Source organism: Corvus brachyrhynchos, unplaced genomic scaffold, assembly GCF_000691975.1.
Source record: "Corvus brachyrhynchos isolate BGI_N302 unplaced genomic scaffold, ASM69197v1 scaffold26, whole genome shotgun sequence".
Classification (NCBI taxonomy): domain Eukaryota; kingdom Metazoa; phylum Chordata; class Aves; order Passeriformes; family Corvidae; genus Corvus; species Corvus brachyrhynchos.
Genome location: NW_008239324.1, coordinates 3041853 through 3059868, shown reverse-complemented (window position 1 = coordinate 3059868; position 18016 = coordinate 3041853). Strand labels below are relative to the sequence as shown.

The 18016-nt window shown below is 40.6% G+C and overlaps 1 long non-coding RNA gene across 6 annotated transcripts in view; it reads right to left on the bottom strand.

Moving 5' to 3' along the window:
- LOC108448360 overlaps positions 1-18016 on the bottom strand; it is a 149678-nt gene that overhangs the window by 29461 nt on the left and 102201 nt on the right. The gene's annotated exons all lie outside the window — the stretch shown is intronic.

Here is an 18016-nt window from a genome sequence, read left to right as displayed (position 1 = left end):
GAAAATACAAATTTATATAAAACCAGCACAGTAAAAATATACAGATAACATGTACATCTATGTGTATTTATACACCTTCAGGGCTATCAAACATAGAACAAGACCATGTCAATGGAACCACTGACAAGCAGGACTCTGCCTATTCTCTATGGAAGTTTTGCCTAATTTTCCTAATTACTTTTCCTAATTTTCAGATGTCACATGTCCTAACTTCATTTCAAGAAACAGAGTTTCCACGAGCTTTGATTAAAGGAACCACAGGGTATCAAGGTTAGTTTGAAGTGCTGTTATATTTTAAAATACATCCTCCTAAGCATATGGGTAAGGTGGCTGCAGTGGTAGGAGTCCGCCACAGAGGTGCTCCACAGAGGTCAAAAGGAGATCACTGTTTGCTTAATTTAAATAAATCAATTTGTTAAACAAGGAGCTTCTGAGATTATACAGTCAGAGAGTGGAGAGAAAAGAAAAAGAATTATTTTTGTTTGCATAAATCATTTTCTTATTACTTGGGGATCAGGGTGGTATTGTTTGGGTTCCAGAAAGGAGGGCAAAAGAAGATATCTGTATCAATTTGCTGATCAGGTTTACATGGGATTTTGCTGCTGGGACTGGAGAAAGGAAAGAAGATCATTATTTTTATTTAAATAAATCAATTTGTTGTGATCAGGGATCACATGAGGTTGTGCCGTTTGCAAGGAAGGCATAGGAAATTCTCCTTTATGGATAGCTGGTTGCAGAACAAATGTTCAGGCAATATTCTACCAAATGAAAAAGGAAAAACAAAGAAGGCCTTTAAGACCACAGAACTGGATTTCTATTTTTTTTCTTTTTTTGCAAGACCCTGACTTTGTCATCTTGTATTGGTCTCTAACTTGAGTTAACACATTCACTGTTACACTTTTAATGCACTGAATCAGGATTATATATGTGTACGTGTGTGGACATGTATATAAACCATGCATATAAACAATTAGAGAGAGAAAAAGAGAGAGAGAAAAAAAAAAAAAATAGCAGCTACCAGGGCCTGATCCTGCAAAAGCCCTTGTACTTTGAGGCAATGCTGATGCAACTACTGTACAAACTGTGATTGCCTTCCCAGGACATAAGACCAGCTCTCCAGTGGGGAATATTCATTGAAATCAATGGCCATTCTGTGCACACACTTTAAGGGCCTGATATTTGTTGCTTCTTTTCTGAGGCAATTAATGAAGCTCTGTGTGTAATTTTAAAGGCCCTTCATGAACTAACTGGAAATCTACAGCTCTGAACATCAGTGAACTCATATCCAAAACTAATAGCTTCAGTATCACTGCCAAAAATTGACTAAGCGCTCTTTGTGCCTGCAAATGGGGTTCTGTAGGCAGTATCCTTCTATCTGCCTTCAAGGGATAATCTCCTCTTACAAATAAAACAATTGTTTCATTTGCTCATTGCAATGGTTGAATGAGGCTGCAGAAATGAATCTCACTGATTTTGAATGTTCTTAAGTCAATCAAGAGTGGATTTGGGGAGTGGGGTTGCTTTCAACTACCACATGTTGCTATTTGTAAAACTAGTTTTAAAAATGTCTTTTCACAGGTTTGCATGTGATTCACAGAACGTAATAAGCAAACCATTCCTCTCAGTATACCAAATTAAAATTAAAAGATGGCTTGAACATATAGTATAAAATCCAAAAATCCATATCTGCCTGATCAAGTGCCCCATATATTAACCTTGGAATAAATAGATGGAATGATCCAGTTAGCTCTCTAACTAATAAAACAATGTTTAAGTAATTACAGAAAAAAGTGGGCTGCAACCATTCCTTGGATACTTTCAGAGCCAGTGGTGTAGTTCAAGGGATCAATTTGTGTTTGTAACAAGAATGATAAATCTAACTAAACATCTTTATTTTTACAGTACGTTAAAGAAGCATTTTTATTTAGTGCAGTCATATATCTCCACATTATTCTGAAGTATCCTTCTTTATTGCTTTTATGTCTCCAGAACTGCCTGAGGAAAGCATCCTTTTCTCCTTGTGTTTCATTGTTGTTATCCTTGTAGAGTATAACATGCACAAACTTGATTATGATTAATTGAGGGCTTTGGCAAATTATGTTTTTATTTCTTTCCATCTAAGTCTTCCATCTGCTCAAGAATTTAAAAAAAAAAAAAGAAAGAAAGAAATTTTACATTTATAAGGACACAGGGCTTTCTGGGTAAAGCATCAGAACAACTGGTTCAGCAATAATGGCTACAAGCAAAGTCTTCCTTCAGTCTTACATCACCAACACGTTAACACATCTCTATCCTACAAGTGAGGCTGAGAGAGGGTGATAACTGGTCCAACCTCATTCGATCTTGCTGCAGAGCTGGAATTTCAAACTGAATCAAACCAGTTTAGGATATTGCTCAATTAGATCCTGCCATCAAAGAACCACTTGCAGCAGTGAAGTGTGAGCTCTGTAAATATAAACAGCCATGTCCTTCAGCACAGTGAATGTAACATCAAGCTGGCTATTTTTAAGAGGCACTGTTGAAGTTCTTACCCAAGGTGCTGCAGCTGCACAGACCAGCCCATTAAGCCTGGTGTACCACATCAGATAAGACCCTTCCTTCAGGGTTTATGATTCAGGTATAAATGCTTGCCATCCCCTGGAAACTGGCAAATGAAGTTGCACTTGGCAGTCTGGGGTTTTCTTAATAGGATGAATGACAGAAGCAAGAAGTCGTGTTTAACCTGTATGACTGCGAGGAGGAAAAGGAAAGGCTTATTCATTTAAAGACAGCCTTGTTCTCCAGCCTTGCTGGCACACAGCACAGAGTGGCGATGAGAAGGCAAAATTATTGAGGAATTTGCTCCTCCAAGACCACAGAGTTGAAATAACAAAAAAACCCAAACAATTCTAGCAGCCAGAATGCAGATACAATCAGTCTTCAAAAGGCTGGTCTGGACAGTTGGTGGCGTGGGGACAGGGGCTGTGGATTTATTACAAGGTCAGCACCAGTGGCATTTTTCTTACTCAGCCAATAACATGAATTGAGTTGTTGGCCTTGGCCCAGGTCCCTGTGAGCAACACTGCAAGTGACTGACACCACACCACTCTTGAACCACCACTGAGGAAGACAGGTTAAATCTGCACACTTGACACTGGCAGGAGGCACAAAACACTGATGTGATCTGCTGCTCTAAGTCGGCTGTAAAGGGAGCGACTCCAGTGGGAGGAATGAAAATCATCACCTAAGATGGGTCTAATTGCCTGTAAAGGTGGCATCTAGTGACTAGCAGGAGAGGTACTGCAGTGTCACTGCACACAGGTGGTCGGCGTGGAGGCTGACTAAACACCAAAAGAGAAGGAGTCTGTGGTTCAACTGAACCAAACCAGATTTAGAGGTAGATACAGAAGCTGCACTTCCTCTGCCAGAGTTTGCAGAAGGTCCTTGTCAAAGATGTACTGACAGTAATGCTGTAAATCCTCTCAGCAGCTCACTGACATAAAATTCTATGGTAGCCTCATAGGAGATCAAAACACTACTTTAGGTAATAGATATGGTTTGTGTAGAAAAACCAATTATGTGGAAACAACAATATGGATCTAGAGTCCTCCATGGCAGAGTGAGCAAAGTACAGAGCAACTGTCCTGATGAATGCCACATGGTTGGTAATCCAGGCACTACCCATGTACCAGGAAAAAGCAGTGCCTTCTTAGCAAGGAAAGGAGAGGTGTTCTATTAATCAAATCAAAAACAGTTTTATTCCCAGTTGAACCTCCCTTCATGTTGGTCAAGTGACTTCAGTATTCCACTTCTGAGGCTCACAAAAAGGAGAGGCTGCATTTACCCACCACTGCACAGGATCTTAGCAAGAATGATTCACTAGAGTGAACTTTTCCAGTGATATGTATCACCCTTCCCTGCTGCAATGGCATGGTTTGGACAGAAGTGAGGGGTGTCTGATGATTTCACCCCTCCAAGAAGCAATCCCTGCACCTCCAGGCCCAAAGGGATCACCACACAGAATATGAGGTGAGATAAAAATCTGGTGACAAAGCTACTGGAATCTCCGGTCAGAACCCCCTGGAACTGTTGTCCCAGCTCACTATGGCTCACTACGGGGACTGCTACAACTGCTGCAGTCCCCTCCCCTCCCTCTGCTCACACACAGAGTATACACAAGGGTACACAGTCAACTCAGTCTTGTATGGAAAGCTCTGCACGAAGCCTCTTTAATTTGGCTTTGTGCAAGCATGTGAATTTCATCCTGATACTTTCTGGGTACTCAGGGAAATGTTAGAATGGCAGCACAGCAGAAATGGAAAAGCAGTCTCATTCTTTGGCAGCAAATAATTTATTTCACATCCAACACCCTTTTTCTTCTTTTCCCTGCTGCCTGTGTTTGTGATTGTAGGTGAAAATAATTTCTGAAGAGTTTAGCTAATAATTATTGGTGAGAAGATCCTGTCAATCTCTCAAGATAAACAAGAATGGGTTCTGGTTTACACCAATTGCATGTCACGTGACTGTCCTATTTTTCTGATTTAATAAATATTAACCTTTCTGCCTTTTAGGAGCATTGTGCAAGATCTTATCTTCTGATGTGACATGGTAAATGGCCAGTACATGCCAAAACTGCTCCTAGTATATAAAAAGGCAAATTTTCCTTATTTCATTTCAAGACAAGACATTGTTCAAATTAAAATTAAAATGCACACAGATTATATCTTCTTTTACATGAATTTATGCAAGTTGCTATTTAGGGTGTGCCTCTTTTTCTAACCGCAAATTCTTCTAACATCAGATAAAAGAGATTTATTGTCGTTTTCCCATTTTATCTTCTAACTTTTGCCTAGTGGGAAAGCATAAAGTAGACAGGTGACCCCCCAAAAAGACTGTAGAAAAGGATCTTACATCAAGGCATTTGGCAGAAGCTCAGATGATCTTTTGGTAATTCAACGTTGCCAAAGACTTTCCTTGCTGCCTTGAGCAGACTGCTTTCCTTCCTTGAGCCTCAGTTTCCTGACTGTAAAGGCACAAGAAGGTATAACAGTTCTTTCCCTTTTTTTTTTTTAAATATCTTATTCTTATTGCAAACACTTCCAGGCAAGTCTGATTATGCACTTAGCAGATGGGGTCTCCAAACTCAGCTGGAGCCTTCAGGCCTTCCTGTAGTACAAATAACAATAATGATGATGGAGCATAAAAATAGACAGAACTTGTTTTTTGTTCTCTACAATGTGAATCAAACTGTGGCTGGACTTACATTTAACACCACCAGCCAGTTTATTTATGAGAGGATTTATCAGAAGTGGTTGGGTTTAATTTCCTCTAATTCACGCTGTATGAAAAATGGCAGCTGTTCGATTTTAATCTAAAACCTGATGATAGGGCTTCCCAGAAATAACAAAAATACCACAATGGAGGTATCCAAACAGTAACTGGAGGAGTGCAGCACAGGCTGATCACACCTGCTGCCTGACAGCTCCACTCCATCCCCTCCCTGCTTCGAATTTTCCAATGGAACCTGCAAAGCCAGGATCACTGAAGCAGTACGGGAATTATTAACAGTAACAAAAAGAATTGTGGGACTCAAGTGCCTTCTTTGGCATCTTGATTCACAGAAAGAGTTAATCTTTTGTTCTTAGACTGGCGTTTTTTTTATTTTTAATCATGTGGATATGTTTGCTAAGATGTCTTTCCTACGGTGGAAGGAGGAGGGAGAGGTCGTGGAAAAAACCCACCATCATTTGCAAATGGAACAAATGCCTGAAGTTAAATATGAGTGTGCATCAACAAGCTCACATATTATTATGGGGTAAAAAATAATAATACAAAAAAGAGGTGGAATTCCTTTTCAAACAAATCAGAGAAAGATTCAAAAGCAGGGGCCAATCCATACCACCCTGTGATCAACAGGAAATGCTAAGAATAACTGTATATCATGTGTGACTTCAAATTTACAACCAGGACATATAATCTCCTTGTAAGAAAAGAGTCAAGTTCAAGAACTTAGCCTCTACAGTAAAGCTCTCATTTTAACTAAAGAAGCTGGGGTCGACGGCCTCTCAAATGAAACAGATAAGGCGACATAGGGTTCTTGTCAGAAACAAATGTTATGTCTCTCCCTACTGAAAAGCTTAAAGATATTATCAGCAAAAGCCTAGTTGGGCCTGAAATGGGTCCCAGAGAAGTAATATTAACCAGGCTCCTGGCAGATCATTTATTTATCTCAAGCTAAATTCAATAAAGAGAGCCATATATAAGTGAGGGAAAATAATGCAGCTGCTAGTAATTTATCATTGGATGGAAAGTCATTGTTATCCTTATCTCTCCAATGATGTTCTATTTCCAACTGGTAATGAATTATGGGGCTTGCCACATCTTTACTATGTGACAGGTCAACACTACCTCACGGGTACCGTACTGTATTTATGCAATCGATAGAGAGTTTGCTGAGAAAATATTGGCAACCATTTTGTGAGAGTGACCTAGGGCTGCATGGCATTAGGATCACTGGTGGCGGTCAGTGGATAGAGCAGCATTTCTCTACTCCTTTAAAACAAAGATATCTTTGAATGCTTTAAAAGTATTTTTCAATTTGCTCTTTATAAAAAGCCAAGCATGTGAAGTGAACCACTGGATTGTTAATTAGAAAGCATTCTGCTCATTTAAGCTGGCTCAGCCACCAAAGGGATCTTTTCTGTTCCTTTGTTGCACTTATTAGAGGGATTTATTAAATCAAACTTCAGTACAGACTTATCCAAAATTACTTGTGCCTGTGGTGTTTGGGGCAGAGCAGAGGCACGAAGAGCAGAGGTTTGGCCAGGCTGCTGCTGAGATGTAAGGTCAGGCTAACAAGCAGCACTGGGTGCCCCACAGAGCTCCCAAATTCCACACTGAGTGCAAAAGTGGAAGCCATGCAATCCAACACTGAGTTTGCTCTCCTCAAGTCAGCTGTGAGAGGCTCCCTCCCAGCACAACCCCTGGAAGAGAAGCAGTGAAAAAACAGTGTTATGGGATGGATGGCTCCAGGAGGAAGAGCCCTGCTACAGGGACACCTGGCTAGGGAAAGGTTTCTGCAGCAGTCCCTTCTCTCACACTGCTCTCCCATCCCTGAACCAATTATGCCCATGTTTTCTCTCTCTTCTACTTCTTCCCATTGGGTTTCATTTTCATTACGCATGAGAAAAGCTCATGTGGATTTAAAAGTTTGTGTTTGTACTAAAAAGTCAGAAATACACTTTTTAACTTTTATATGTATTGAGAGGGGGATGTATATCACAAATTACTAAAAAATTATGATTTTCAAAAACACCTCTTGAAGAACAAAGAAAATTTCCAAATAAACTATAATTATTCAGAAAAATAAGGAAATATTTTAGAATAAACAGTCTCCTCTCACTAATAGTTACCAAATAAATAAAAAACCTGCATAACCACAGTTTGGCCCAGACCACATTTCTAGATTAGGCCACCTAGTCTTCATGCCATTTAGCAATATCCCTGCTTGAGCCTTCAGCCTTCTTCTCCATTGAGACTACCCACTTGGGGCCATGGGTTATTTCAAGAACTGAGCAATCCAGAAAATCCCATTTTGACTTTTTTTTTTTAGCTTGGATAGGTAGAAAGGTAGAAAAATACACATCCTTTAAGGCAGAATATGAATATATTTGAAAAAAAAAGAAGGAAATTACAATTTCAGTGAAGAGAAGCAGCAGCCATGCCAATAATAAAAGTTACTGATTGTAGTAACACATGTATTTTTAGTCATGCAAAGGGATGTCCAGATGAGCTGGATCATCAATGCTAAACCCACAGACTTTTCTAGAAGAGAACAATAGGACAGAACTGTACCCATGTGACATCCAAATGAGGCGAGAAGAGGAAAACTAAAGCTGTCTTTTCCCATTATTGTGGGAAAGGGAAATTTGGAAATGCTGGCCAGCTACAGTTCACTTACATAACATATTAGGTGACCTAAATGATACTAACTAAGGTGGCCAAGATTAACTCAGGTGAAAAACAAACATGGAGAGCTCCATCCATTGTTAAATAACGAGTGTGTTTCCTGGTCACAGAGACGTGCTGTGCCTTCTGGCATGCAGGCATGTGTTAATGTGTCCCTTTGGCTCTGTATGTTTGGGAAAGTCTTAGTAATGGAAAAACAAGGACACTGTAGGTGAAGGCTGAAGTCCTTTGGCAGAGCAGCGTGTGCAAGAGCTTGACCAGAGCCTGCTGGATTGCACTTGGGCTGAGCCTGTGACAGCAGCCTGTCAACTCCCTGAGCATTCACACTCATTCACAAAGATTCAGAGAGTCAATGGGAGCATTACCATATCCTGGAGTAAATAATCTCATTTTCCGATGTACCGACTGAGATATAAATTCCATATGGTTTGGCTATACCAGAAGGGATCCTGCCCAGGCCACATTAACATAAGAAAGCTCTGATATTTTCATACTCATTTATCTCAAGGGGTCATCCAGCTGATGCCAGGAAGGTCATGCCTTTCTTTTAATAGCTGAGAAAGTATAATGGATTTTTACAATTTAAACAAGTTATGTAAATAGCAAAGAAAAAGAAAATTCTAGGTGTCATAACTCATATAAAACAAGATAATCCAGAGAAGTACACTCCTTGAAATCACCTATTGATTCTGAGTCTATCATAACCAGCAAGGAGTCTGCTACTTGTCAGACAGATACTCTTTCTCATGTAGTTTCAAACACACTGTCGAAATTGTGTATAGCTTCTAGCTCCCAGGCCTTCTACTTACATACAAATCACCCAATTCATTTTTTCCATTTCCATTGTTTGGAGGCCTATCCCAAAATTTTTAAAGGGAAAAAATCCAAAACAACAAAACCCTAAAACATACTTAGCTTTACAGAGGTACAGTGTGGTAAAAATGATGTATGTGTTTAATAATATGTTCCCTGGTTTATAAAATACTAAATTATTTTTGGACTACAGAATTTAAATGGAAGAAAGTTTAGCCATTAGGAACCTGTTTACTATTACCAAGAGAATAGCCAGTTGGCAGGTCAATAGCTATCATCAGAAATAAAAAACCACAGCAGCCACCTGTGCTTAAGGCTTGTCCCTGTTAGGAAAAAAAGAAATGAAAGGGCAAGACTTGAGAAGCAAAGGTAGAGCATGCTGGGTTCTCTTCAGTTTAAAATTTAAAAAAGAGAGGGAATTGCTTTGGGAATACTGATTTAAGAGTTTAGGGCACATGATAACCAGCTCTTCCCGACTGTTTAAGATAAAATGGGCAACAAATACCCGCATCAAACTTTTTCTCTAGATAACCAATCCAAAGCATACTGAAACATCTTAGGTTCTTCGTGGCTTAAAGGTTAGCTCTGAAAGGAAGTGTGCACGCAGGGATGTTTCCCCTTTCCTCTGTGGATAGTCCCATCATTGAGCCAATTGGAGATGGGCCATTTAGAGTTGAAAAGGCCAGCAGACACCTGTGTCAAGTGTATCCTTCCTTTCCCAGATGGAAATAATTGGAGCCTTGAGAAAATTCTCACTGACTGTGATGTGAATGGGTCAGAGTGAATCGCACCTGCAGAGCAGCCGCAGCGCGTGCACCACAGACACATTCCCAGCAACGTCACTGCCAGCAATGGCACTTCTGCTGTGGCACCTGAGGATATCCATTGCCAGCAGTGAACTTTGTGAGAGGCAATGAAATCTCATTGCTACACAATCTAGGACATACATCAATCCTGACATTAAATGCAGAGAAGAAGGGGTTTTCCCTCTGATTTCTTGTTTCCACATGAGGACTGCTGTTCTCGTTCTTACCACTCAGCTGTGGTTAATGTTTCACTCTCCTAGAGACTTCACTGTGTACTTATGTGTGTATGGACTATATTGACATTAACATATAATTAAAAGTTACCTGGCATCATGTGGTGATTCAAATATTCTAAGCATTGAGAACATCCTAATTAGTAAATGAAAACATTTTAAAAAACAAGTACCCTCCATAACATATAAAATGCTCCTCATTAAAGACACAGGAACATTAGAGTCCAAATATCAGTTAAATACTGAAGGATTGGATGTTTAGGTGATGGATAAACCTGCAAGAGATGAAATCTTTAACATACTGACAATGAAACACTTGAATTCAGTTTAAGTTTGGATATTCAAAGGTGTTCCATTTTTTAGTAGGAAAGTAATTTTCCTCTAGTAAAATCTGGACTAAAAAAGCAGAGGAGAGGCAGTAGCAACACCTGCAGAACACCCTTGTGCTCCTGACCACCTCCTGGTGGTTTCTTAAGGTTTGTTGAAGTCAAACAGCACCAGGAGAGTTTTATACCAGTTTTATACCCCATTTACAAGTTCCCAGTGGTTTAATAGATGTTACAGATATTAATGCATAATCAACTATTGATGCAATTATTCTTCTCATCCACAAGCAAAGTCTTAAATAAATAGGCAACTATTAACTTGGCCTCCAGCTGATAATGTTTTCTTCCCCATGCTTGTTAGCAGAGATCTCTTCTGAACTTTGATAAGACATTTACAGAGCAAGGAAGAAAAAAACTAAAAAAACCACAAACAAACAAATCCCCCCACACAACAACAAAACAAAACCAAACCAAAACCAACAACTAAGAAAATGATTGTTCCTATGGACAACCCTTATTTCATTATCACAGGACCTTAACCTGGACTTGTCTAATGTTATAACTTTTTGGTACCCTGCCCTCTGTTTGTCCTTGTCTCTCACAGTAGTGTTCTCACAGCTCACAGCCAGCGCATTTCCCAAGGAACCTTCAGCACTCCCTGATGCCAAAGGAAATGCTCCTGTAATGGTCCAGCTTACAAGGAAGGCAAAAGATGGTGCCTGCCACTGCTCCTTGCCAAAACACTGCCAAGAGGCCAGCAAAATTTGAGGTCACGGCTGTACAGCTCATGCCATGTGCTCCCATATGGAGCAAACAGGGTGAGGCACGAAATCTGAATATTGGGACCCCATTTATCAACACAGAAATGAGTGAACTCAGCAAACTTCCAGGACAAGCTCACAGGGCCTGGACTGGAACGCAAGGCTACAGGTCCAATCAGGCAAGATTGACTGCAGCACAACCAACACAGATCCAGACACTTTTTCAGCACATGCAATGCTCATTTTTTTCCTTGAAAGCAAATTATCAACTCTTAGTTCTCTTCTGGCTTGCTGAACTGCATCTTTTTTCTTTTTCCACCTTCTCTGTCTCCCAGAATCAAACCTCCATGAACATAAATAAACACTTAAACTGCCATAAAAATGATGGTGTTTATAACATATAGGGAAGCTCACTACAAATATTCTAAAGAAAAAGCTTCAGCTCTCCGGAAGTCTTGTTTTAATGTGTATTTCTGTGAAATTCTGAAACTGCTTGTGTGCTGATTTGTAAAAAGTAAATCTCAATATACTCAATTTTTGGTCTCATCTGAGGCTTAGGTTGTGGAGAGAGACACTGATATATTTTGCTTCCTTTTCTTGTATAGCCTAAATTCTCTGACTCAGAGAATTGATCCACAAGAACAAGCCAGGATAGGCAGTAAACTATCCAGGACAAACTCCCTGTCACTTGAGTTTTAAATCAAGATTGAAAGCCTTTCTAAACTATGTGCTCAAGCTCTACCACAAGCTTCATGCAGCAATCACTAAGCAAAATCCTCTGGCTTATTGGAGTCAGCCAAGATGATTATAATGGTTCCTGCTGGCCTTAAAAATCAGGTGAAATAGAAACTGTGGTTGAAATTTATCCACATGCAAAGCCCTGTGATAAAACCTTGAATAGAATTTCAGCCAAAGTGTTTAGAAAATCTTAGGCAACCCTGCATCCAGAGAGGTTTTTAGGGAACACCCCCCAAACTATACATGGAGAAGAACAACTGTGTCAAGCCTTGTTAAGGTTTTGTTTTGCAGAGTGTGAGAGGAAATAAAAAGCATTGCCTTCTGCCCCAGGGTTACTGCTGGAAGAGAAAGACCAGCTGGGACCTCTTGTGGAATGCAAAGGAAACTTAACATTTATCTGTTTCTGCTCTCGTTGGTATTTTTTGGAGAAGCTCCTAAAGTGTGCATCTCCAAGAAAAAAGAAAACTCTAAGGAAGCTCTTTTGAGCTAGCAGCAAGTTTCAGAAGGGCTGGTGGCTTTGGTACATATCCTGCAGGCTCATCAAACAGCCAGTCCCTAATGACTGATGCTGAGGAGCCAGGGGAGGAAGATGAGCAGTGCTGCACGTGAGAAGTTCTGGTCTGCAACCTCTGTCACTTCTCCATTTCAGTAACTCCCACTGTAGAATAAAATTCACCAAAGGAAGCACTGACTCCACAACTCACTAACATAAATCATATGTTGAAGGGCAAAACACATGAAATGCTTTGAGATTTGGAGCAGTTTGGGAAACACATGACTCCAGCACACTGCATTTGGCCAAGGCCTCTCTCTTCCTCCTGAAATAGGCAGGTGCTCACTGGTCCTCCTGCATGGGAACACAACCAGAGTCAGTGGGCAGAGACTGGCCACAAATACATTCACACAAACGGAACATGGGTATTAGTAAACACATGGATTCCACCATAAAGGGATTATATGACTCTTCCCCGACGTCTGGATCGCACACTGTTACCAAACAAAGCAAATTATGCAAATAAGTAGCCCCAGAGGCAGAGTAACCATGATCTGCTCCTACTTGTGAATACTGGGCAAACACTTAATAACCAAAATTAATTACCTGCCTCTGCTCATTTTGTTAAATGATCAAAGTAATACATCCACTGGCTGCACATGAATGTGATTATTTGTACAAAATTACATTTATACAGAAGTCGTGCAGGGCTTGCAGTATTTATCATTAGTCACATGTAAGTCACCTTATTGAGGGAATTGCTCCCAATTTCTTAACACCAGCACTGCAGGACGCAGCCAAACTTCTGCAATATTAAGGTGATGAGGTTCTGTAGCAGAGCATGGGTAAAATCAATTCTTCTTAGAGTTCACCTCTTCCTCATCAGCCCACCTGGCAAACATGAAATATTTGTGAAATCAATTTCAGAATGACCAGACGAGGTGCTGGAAGCACCACAGTCAGTTCAGCAGTTGGCTCTTCCAGGAACACTTTGGGAATGAGGATGGAAGTGTATAACCTCCTTTCCCCCAGGATCTCTGCAGTGCATACAGTAACCCTCGATTCAAGAGATGCTGCCGTGTACGCAGCCTCACACACTCCATCAAATGAACACCGTTGGTCCCTTTCAGCAACAGCTGTGCAAAGCACCATTCTACAAGCTTAAACTTTCTCTCCTCATTTCTTCACCATTGTGCAGTATTTTGGATCAGCACTGAATCAAGCTGAGGTCCTTCAAAACCAGTTTTTCTGGAAAAAATGCAACCAGAACTGTGGATGTTGCTCTTACATTTTGGCTGTCTACAATGAGAACCGTATTACCAACCCACAGGGACTGGAAAACACAGAGCAAGGATACCCACAGGGCCTGGTTCCTGGGCCACTGAAGTCCTAAGGCAGCTTTCTCCTGTCTACAGCAGGCTTTGAAGGCAGGCTGCTAAAATTCCATCTCAGCAATCCAGTCTGTGTTTGCTCCCAATAAGACAGAAGAAGTTTCACAGACCTGAGCAAATCCAGCCCATGCTTTCAGCCTCCTTATGAGAGCTTTGGATATGCCCTCCTGGCAAAGGAAAAGGAAAACTTTGCAATAAACGCATGGAATTCAGTTGGCTAGGAATTTTGATAAAAGCGTGTACAGAAGGAACTCGGTGTCAGTGCAGACCCTGTAAAACACACACATAAATATTTATGTAGTTTCCCTTTCTTTCAGAAACTGTTTGTTGTTCTACTTGATCACAGTACTTCTCCAGCTTCCAATATTTTTGGATAATGTTCTCGCCTTCATTTGTAATCACTCTATTTGGTGTGGAAGATGGATTTTTCCAATTTTGTGCTATTATATACCTTAGCATGGAAAGGACTAGATGGGTTTTTCTTTTTCCGTTTAGTCATTATTTAACTGCTTGTGAGCTTCAGGGATTTATATACCAGTAGGTCTAACTCCAGGATTATAGGTATCTAAATATCCAGTAAATCATTTAGTAGCAGATAGATTTAAGGCAACTCCAAATAACATCTCCAGTTAGCTCTCCAGCTAAAAACTGAAGTTAGCCAGAAGCACTAGATTTGAGTAAGAGTTATTAAGTAATGCAGAATCACCAATTTAGAGTCTGATTCTATTTGCTTCAAAGGTACTGATAAAATTTATACCCACTTCAGTGGAACATGGCAAGGTCCTCAAATCCTCTTCCTTTAGACAGTTGCCTTCTTCCTAGCCAAACACTAATCAAAGTCTCCTCCTTCTCTGATTTAAGGACCAGTTCTCATTCACATAACCATTGCATTTTTATTTAGATAAACACTGTCAGGTTGAGTTGACCCAAAATTTAGATTTATTGAAAATGAAATAAAATGAGCAACAGAAAGCTCTCTGTATTTGTTTTTCTAAATTCCAGGGAAAGCAGCTTCTTGGTTTGGACTTCAATTTTCCTTGGCATCATCTACAGCCTGAACATTGAAGCACTGTGCTCGTACATGAAAACAAACAGAGGGCAGACAAAAGTGAAAGAGAGTTATATGTTTTCTTTGTTTGGGTTTAGTGAAAAGTAAACGCATGTTATTATAGATCAAAAGCAAATCTGGTTTCTTGTCATCTATCTTTCAGAATAATCAAAAGCAATACTAATAGCAAAGATAAGGAGATCACTGGGTTTAACTGCCTTGAAATTTGTCCATGCTCCTTTAAACATGGCACAAAGAGCAATCCAAGCTCTGCCCGGGCAGAAGGGTGAGAACAACCTTGGACTGGTGCCAGCTCCTGCCAGGAATGTCTGGGGTTTGTCCTGCTGGGTTCAGGTGAGACACTGTTCCACTGGCACCAGCAATGGTGGAGAGGCACAGGTGTCTCGAGGTCAGGTTATTGGTTTGGTTTGAGCTGTGTGAGGGTGTTAAATCTATCATTTCCTAGCACTGACTGATTCTCCCAACCCATGCAAAAAGGTGCTTTTGTACCTGCCCCTTTTCTTGCAGCACAGAGTATCCTGGAGCAGGTGACTGCTGAGGGACACAAACCTCAGCACTTACCGCACACAGGGAACGAACCTGGCTGTTCTAACAGGGCCTGGAGGAACCAGGACTGGGGTGTGGTGAGGTGATAAAACTGAGCATCCCTCCCACCCTTAAGGGTAAGTGCTTGTTTAAACTCTCTTTATATTGGGTGTGTCAGAGGTTCGGGCCTAGAGGATCTGCCATAGCCAGAATTAACATGTGTTCTCCTTCTGGAGAACAGATATAAAAAGGCCTTTTCTTTCCAGACAGAGACTTTCTGCCTGCACGAGTGTCAACATAGAGTTCATTTCAGGCAAGCTCTGTGGTGAAGAGAAAGGTAAGGTTAGGTGAGGAGCCCTTCCCATCAAACCAAACTTGAAGGAAGGCCAGGACTTCGGGGCTGGATTAGGACTGGGCACATCCCAGCACACAGGGCAGTGAGTAATGTGCATCACCTCAAGAAGGCTTTGAGTCTCAGAAACCACCTTGCATATACAGTTTCCTTCCTTATATGGTATTACATAGTTACTAGATTATATATTATATATAACATGTATACATATATAGGCACACACACATATATATAAGTAGATTATATTAGTTTTCTATGCACTACCTAACATCCTTTGTGCTGGCTGAGGCTATTAGGCCAGTGGATGAGCAGACAGTAACAGTTGTCCACACATCCACACACATCCCGCAAGAAGTGAACAATCAAACAGGGAGGCTTGTTGATTCCTGCATGCCTGGATCCACAGTCCAGATAGCCAAAAAAGGGGACAACAGAACGCTCAGTTCACTCATCTCCTGGGCAAGAGAAATAAAAGTCACCATGTAGCCTGCCTTTACTGACCACTCAATCTTCTCTGCAAGCCATTCCCTACCTATGGCCATGGTGTGTGTTCAGCTCAAGACTTAAATGGCTTTGAGAAAGCTGATTTTTAAATGAATGGACAGTGAAAATGGAGAAATAACATATTCCACTGGTGTCATGTCATCACAGTCCATCATTCATAAAATTTTATTTGTATCTGGACCTCGTCAACAGACCTGCTTCAAAGAGCATGCAGGATCAGCAGTCTGTAGCTTCAGAGACAGACAACATCTAAATCCACCACCATTTCAGCAGCATCTCTGCCTGAATATGATAGATAAGGATTTCAGGAAGGCATGTCAAAGATAAAAGGAAAGCTACCCCTTGCTCTTGTTTAATTTCCCTTCCAATTTCCTAAAAGGCCTGTTGCGGGAATGACTGTCACCAGAAAGATACAGGGCCCAATTTACAGCCATTGCACAGAACTGCAATAAGCAGTTGCAGTCTATAATTTTCGAGTAACACCACATTTATGAAAACTGCAACAATCCCTTTTGCTGTGATTTGTGGACTCTGATGGCAGAAGAGCCAACCTCTTTCTCAGGCAGCAGAGAGCGAGAGGAAGATGAAGGAAACCAAACTGGCTGCTGCCTCAGCATGTAGACTACAAAAAAAATTTTAAAAAAAAACTTTAAAAGTGTTAATAAAATATCTACTAAGAGTAGAAGGGGTGATTAGAGCTGACAAGTTGCCCATAGGGCCTTCTTCAGGCTCATCCAGTTAGAACTGAGACAAGATGACAAGTTGAGAAATTGAACTATGTTGACACGGTCTTCATTTTCGTAGATTTCCTCCTCCTTTTTTTATATTAAAAAAAGAATCTGCAAAATAATAAGGATATAATTCAAAGGCCGGTAATACTGTGCAGTTCTTCTAAGCATCCTGTACCAGGCTTTGGAATAAATGCAAGAGTAACTGCAAGACCCATCACAGACAATGCGTTGCATTTACTGAGGAATCACCTCTAATTTTTTTCACCAAGTATTCTATCTGACTGGAAAGACTTCAGCATGAGTTGGATGAAGTCCCAGATCATCCTGCAGTTTTTAGGGAGAGCAGTGTTACTACTACAAGAGTGAACCAGAAAATACACTGGTTAAAGCTTATTATAATTTGGAGTTTTTCCAAAATCCTTTCAAAATCAGCAGAAAAGCTTTCATTGGATCTAATCCATTTCTGAAAAATAGTTAAAATCTTTCTGAATTGGGACTGAAGTTCTGGCAATAGGGACACATTCATGAAGAGTCAAACCCAGAGTTCCACACTATCATCAATTCACTCTCTCTGTGCTTCAGGCAACTTTAATGTTTTAAATCTGAAACATTTCCTCTTTTACCTCCAAAAAGCCACTCCATTGTTAAATAAATTATAACTGCACCTCCAATTTTGCTGTCTGGGAGTTTCTCTCCCAATTCAAGATTTGGGAACTGGGAGTTTTTCTATAAATTGCTCAGGCAAAGGTAACACGAGCAATTTTCCAAGTGTGTCATTTCATTTTTATCATTATCATCATCATCATCATTATTATTGTCATGATCTTCTCTTTGGCGTTTTAGCTGTTACCTCAGTGAGGTGAGCAGTGCTGCACAGCACGTAGTCTGTGCTTCCCCGTTTCAGGAGAGCACAGGCATGCACAGGTGAGAGATCCAACAAAGAGTTTATCACAAGTGCATCTAGTATTGTTCCTAATCAGTGAACTGCACCACAGCAGTACAAGGGAGCTGAAGGCTGGCAGGTTACAGAAGTGCTCCTCATGCAGTAACAGGGATGTTTCAAGAGAACAGGTTTTTATTAGCTTCAGTCAGACTTTCAGTCACAAGGCTGTTTTGATGTTCACTCCACCTTTGAGGGGACAGTAGAAGGTTTAAATCTTAATCTCTTCTGAGCACAGAGGGCTTGAAAGGCAATGGAATAAACTTGTCCTCACCATATTAGACATGAGTGGAAATCAAGGAAGACCCTTAGTAGAGTTTAGACCCCTGTAATGAGCTCTGCAATCCCAAACCTCAGCAGAAGAACTTAAGTCATTGGTCCTGCTGA